Genomic DNA, 6203 nt, shown 5'->3' with positions numbered 1-6203 from the left:
TTGTTAGTTATTATTGCCCTGCAGTTACTGCGTGGAAATATTAAGGGCTTAATTAACAGAAAGAATACGCAGTGCAGCGAAAGTCGTGACACTGAAAGGTGTTCTCAAAGCACTCTAGATAATATCTCGTTTGCGGAACGTATCATTACAGTAAGCCAAGATAGTAAATTGCCTCATTTTTGCTGAATGCGTAATGGCTAAAATGGGCCGGGCTAAGCCGGGCCGGGCTCCTACCTTTTTGGGCCAGGGCCGGGTACAGGCCGTATTTTTAAAAAATTTGACCGATCCCACCTACCTGGGAATTGACGTTATGCGAAGCATGTGGAGGGAAGGTGGCTCTGCCGGAATTATTTTATTGAGTGACACGTCAAGAAATAACGCTAAATATATGAACAAATCTCACGCACAGAAATATGTTAAAGAGCTGCACATGTTTATATAACCTTTCGTTTGCACTTGCGCAACGATGCCAAATTGAAAATGCGTATTAGCAACTCCAGAAGGTGATACGAAACACTGATGCTCGCGAGGGTGCCTGACCTGGACACTGCGGCATAAATCAACTTCAGCGCATGGTAAATAACCAGAATTGACGTTAACTCGATGTGACGGCTGTATCAAATGAGTGAACATGCAATGTTTATCAAATTGGGTATGCAGGACTGCTACCACTATTGCGTTTCACGAAGATTATCGTCTATCTGAAAAGCAGTGTCGAGAACCGGCGTAGCTCTGTCGTAAAATGCTTCATTGCCACACAGAATATTTGGGTTTGATTCGAGCTGGGACCCTGACATTTATTCTTTGCATTCTTCGGGTCGACGCTACTTATGTGGGGTGTTTATTAACGCTCCTGCTCTGAAATTGCCTATGTGCGTTCTGGTCGTTCCTGTGGAAATACCAAGTGTCAATCACCTGAGGCACATACCCGCATACCAGTGGCACATACCCTCCCGTGGGTATGTGCCACTGTCTGGCGGGAAATGTTTGACGACGTGCGCGGCGGTATTGTGGCATTATTCATGTCTTGACAAGCACGTCATATTCGTCCAACCAATTTACCCTTCCATGCTATTTTAGGTTCGCGCCAAATGAAAGGGGTGAACTCGAAATCATCCAAACGTAAGCGGCTAGATAGGTAGATATAAAGTCGCCCAAGTTCACTAAAAAATGCTCCGCATTTAAAACAGTGGGCGGGGCTCGGGTGGGCCGGAGCATAACATTTTCGGGTCGGGCCGGTGGCAGCAAAAATTAGTCAGTGCAGCTCAGCGGCCACTACGCGATAGTCGTAATTGTTTTTGTTTTTTTAATCTGGTGAATTTTTTTTCTCTCCCAAGCATTTCGAAGTAATTGCATAGCTCTGTGAACGAACTACTCGCCACGCAGACGCCGCGCTTTCGATTCTCGCTCAAACCTAATGTTCTTGTTATTTCGTTTCATGTTTGAGAGTTTTTTTGGTCCCAGACAACAGACAACGCTGATATTCGTTCACAACCCACGAAGTTGACAGTGAGTTCGGGGCTGGAATGTTTGCGCAACAAGCTCTTGACTGGTATCGCGCTAAATTCAAACAGCTGCGCTTATGTTTTCCCTTGCGTAATATGGTCATCTTCCCTGAAATTGTTTCCCTCCGCTTTCTGTTGCGCAGTCTGACTCAACCTTACTGATTAGATGTAAAAACTAGAAGTACAGTTGATAAGTAGGTTTCTTGAATAGGTTGGGAAATGACATCAGAAATGAAACAAATTCGAAGATATAAAGTCTTTTTTATGGTAAATTTCAGTCTAGTTTGTCCTAAACAGTACGCGACACTATAGTGAAAAGCTCCAGCCTACAAAAATTGCAATAAGGGGCATTTATTTGCCCTTCTGAATTTGTAAAATCTTGGGGACCGGTAGTTGATGTGCACATGCCATTCTATCTGCCTCATCCCCTTAATTTCAGCATCTATTTTCCTAGACTCCCATTATTTCAGTTTCCCCGCCTCACCATTGTCAAAGAAGTCTGGAAGCCGCTTGTTCATGCAACAAAGCGACCCTTTTGTGAGCTCTATTTCTAGATTTTTTCTATTGAAAATTTTTCATTCATATATTTTCTTTATAGTGAAGATTGGCGCGTGCCAAATATACGCAAAAACGAGAGCACAAAGTTCTCTCTCACAACTGTGTCCTTCCAGTTTGTGTAACCGCCAACTTGCATTCCACAATCGATTTGCTCCGGCATCAGCAATAGAAGCGTGAGTTCTCCGACAACGAATAATAGTGGGAAAGCCGGAGGTGAAGGGCGCGCAGCACGCGTACGTTGGGACGCATGAGTGTTGAGTCCCCAAAAAACAGCCCAGGTATTTCGCGCATGTGTCCGCACCAGTGCGACATTTCTATTCTAACACTGGAGGAGCAGCGAGTCTGCTGTCGCGTAGCAGAAGCGATGAAAAGTGCGTTGTCATTTCCAAACTGTCAAGGGGCATTTCTTGTTGCGATTGAATGACGTTTCTTTCATTTCGCAACTCTGGCTGATGTCTGGGCCTTAGAATGACATTTCTTCCATTTCGCAACTCTGGCTGATGTCTGGGCTTTAGATTGTTTTCATTCGTGCATTCTCGTTCTGCTACCTACATCGGCTGTTTGCTTTTGTTACGTAGACGGAAATATGCAATACATTGATTCCACTTGCGTGCTGAATTTCTCGCATAATGCAAGTAAAATGGCTAACACTTATTTTAAGAAGTTGTCATATGGTTCCTGTAATAATGCGTGTTACGGCTGCCTACTATGGTTTGTGAGCAGTTTTATCTATCTGTAACTGCTATTGTTACAAGCATTCTTGCGTACAAGAACGTATCTTATGAAGCTATAGCTTCTCTTGAACTGCCATGGTTTTTTTTTTTTTCAAAATGTTCTATTGTATTTCGCAATCATAGAAATTTTTCGTTGCGAATGTTACTGTTACCGAAAATAGTAACGCAAAGGCCAAGGCTTTGTGATCAACACATATACTAAGGGGCATGTCATTGAAGGTAAGCAACTAAGAAAGCAACAGCTTTACGATAATAAAAATACTGAAAAAGCAATATTTAAAACTATTAAGTGTACTGTTGTGCTACAGTAATAGGCAATGTTATGCACACTTACGCTGTTGAAAGCTCTGCACATTTTTTTTAGCTGTACGATAATCAGCTAAGCATGAAACCGTGGTTGTTGGCACCTGTGCTCTGCAGTTACAATGGCCGAGGCCTTTCAGCATCACTAGTCCTGGACTTGGAGTTTAGAGGCTACCTGGATTTTCTGTGGGCCAACCTTGAGCTCTTAGTTGAAAGGGGGAACTGGGATATACTCGGCCTTTTTATTCTTCATATTTTTCTCAGTCACTTTTGTTGTCTTGTGAGGTATGCCGACATGCTAGATTTCAAACGAAGGAAATTCCCAAGTAAAGAGTTACTTTGTCTAATTCTCTCGCTTAGCGTAATTCATCACATAGATGATTAAAGCAAGAAGTAGATTACTTACTGTCTTTTTATTACGGTCGTGTCAGCAAACGAGTCACCCATTTGGATATACCGCTAATATTTAGACGTTTTTTTTTTGTTTCCGCTTTGAGCAGAAATTAATCGAAATCTGACACTGAAGCATCATCTTTTGTGGCCCTTTCTCGTAAATGTGGGATGGCATCAGACGTGCGACAATGCGCCGCATAAGGTAGTCCTTCCTGTGAAACAATGGGGACGCCGTAGCCCTCAAAAGGTCGGGACGCGCCTCTAAAACAGTGAGAATAAACAACAAAGCATTAAAAGCCGGTAGACACGGTGCAGTAAGCCACTGTTGTGTTGTAACTTATGACAACTCCGAGTGACGGTTATGGTGGTGCATGAGACGGCCCTCGTACAGCTAATCTGCATAACTGACCGCTTTGAGTGGAAAAAGCACACACAACACACTCTCTCCACTACAGTTCTAACAAAAAAAAAGCCGCCCGCATCTTCAATGGGGGAAACTCAAATAAAATTGTCACAGAGAGGTGGTGGTATCGCCCGAATGTTGCGTAATTGGGTATTGTTTCGGAATGCTTAGTTGTTACTAGATGTGAATCAGCTCTTTGACTAGCCCGTGTAATGCTGTTCCTCCGTGCATCCGTATGAATGCGCCACAATACGCACATCTCGCCACAGGTTTGGAGCGGTGGCAAGTAGGTCACACCGACTCTGCGCGTTGATGACAACCTCCCCTCGGAGCGCGCTGTCATCATTCTTTCCCTCACCAGCCGCGCACTCACCACAGCACCCCCAGCTGCCGCCTCGTCCGTTCGTTCCACTATCACGACTGCCACTCGTTACTACGACTGCCGACTCGTCGGTTCACGCACAGGAAACCTGACGCGTTTCTATAGCGCACGCGACGAAATGTGTCTGTACGTGTCATCTTTCTCTCGCTACAACCTCTCCACCACTCACAATGGTCGAGTGCAAGTCGAGTGGTAACACTCATTGGGCTCATTTATCTGCGATTGAGAGGACGCTGGAAGACGACGCTCCTTTGCCCATCAATACATCCGCTGGAGCGATTTGGCCTAGCTGGCCGTCGGCGGTGTCGCGAAGGTTAACGAAGCCGATCGCTTTGCGAATGGCGACGTCGTGCCTGCGACATTGCGGCACCCGCGTTAGAGTCGTTAAACTCGTGATGCCACCCATGCGCAACGCTGCTGCTTAGCATCCCATCAGGGTTCCCTTTGAAAAAAACATTGGCAGCATATCCACGGAGGGAGTGATGGAGAGTGGGGCGAACCATTCGTCCATTCATTAGTTCTTGCTTCCGTCCGTCCATGCGTCCATCTTTGTGACCGTCCATGCGTCCATCCGACCGTCCGCGCGTGCGTCTGTGCGTGCGTCCATCCCTGCGTTCGTCCGTGCATCCGCCCCTGTGTCCGTTCTTGCGTTCATCCATGCATCTGTCTGTGTGCCCGTTCGTCCATCTATTCAACGCTCCAAGTACCACCATCTCGCATCTTTTCATCATATATTCCCCATATAAAAGCAGCGCCATCCTGCGGACATTCCAAGGACTAAACGAGAGGTGGCACACACACACTTTCTTACGGCTTGCGCTTCGGGTCTACTTCCCACCTTTAACCACCTCGAGTTCATATTATATATTAGTTCACTGTATTTATGGCACTGCGGCCCAACGCTCGCTGAACCTTTCCAAAACCAAGGAGGTTACGCCCAGCGTGTATAACGTAGCAACCTTTTCCTGTCAGAGAGTGCTCAATGTACATGTCAATCGCTGCTAATGGGAAATGAGAGACAGGGGAATTCGGCTTTTACTTTCTTACGGCTTGCGCTTGGTATGTACTTCCCACATTTAATCCCCTCGAGATCATTCATGGTATATACTAGTTTATTGTATTCATGGCGCTGCGGCCCAATGCTCGCTATACCTTTCTAAAACCAAGGAGGTTACGCCCAGCGAGTATAACGTAGCAACCTTTTCCTGTCAGATAGTGCTCAATGCACATGCCAATGGCTGCTAATGGGGATCGCAGCGTGCGCGTTAACTAAAAGCCGAATGCTCCTTTCTTTTATTCCCCATTAGCAGCCATTGGCATGTACATTGAGCACTATTTTTTATTGTTCAATAACGCACAGAAGAAATCTCTCACTGGCACCACCTTGGAGGTCATAATGTCATACGTGTTACATACTACAACGGCTACGATGGACGAACAGGTGTTGCTATGAGGAGCTTCGCCCCTAAAACTGTGTTATTTTTCATCTTTGTTATTCTTATCTATTGAATGAAGGAGAAGCGTTGCCTTCAATGAGTGGTGGGACGCCGATGCCCCACTACTCGTTTAAGGTACTGTTGCCTTCATCACATCTAGTCAAGTCATGCAAAGCCTAAAGTCAAGCGAAAACGAAGTAAAGACGTTCTTGACTGGTTTCCGAACGCCTGCTCCGCCGTTTATACACAAACCACCCGCGTTCGATATGGAGGAGTACGGGGATATAACACCCCACTGCGCATGCTCGGCTTGCTGAACGTCTAGTGGTGTCTTTTCCTTTAATGGCTCCTTGAGCGACAGTTTCGCGGGAGTCGTCTTGGGCCGGCACGATACCCGAGAGGAGAGCATGCGCAGTGAAAGTGTGGACGGCACTGGCGACGCTGAAGCGCGACATTGTGATAACAAGAAATGCTCCGCATATAAAATCT

The sequence above is a fragment of the Rhipicephalus microplus genome, unplaced genomic scaffold, assembly GCF_043290135.1.
Source record: "Rhipicephalus microplus isolate Deutch F79 unplaced genomic scaffold, USDA_Rmic scaffold_18, whole genome shotgun sequence".
Lineage (NCBI taxonomy): Eukaryota > Metazoa > Arthropoda > Arachnida > Ixodida > Ixodidae > Rhipicephalus > Rhipicephalus microplus.
Note: the sequence above shows the minus strand (reverse complement) of the source record.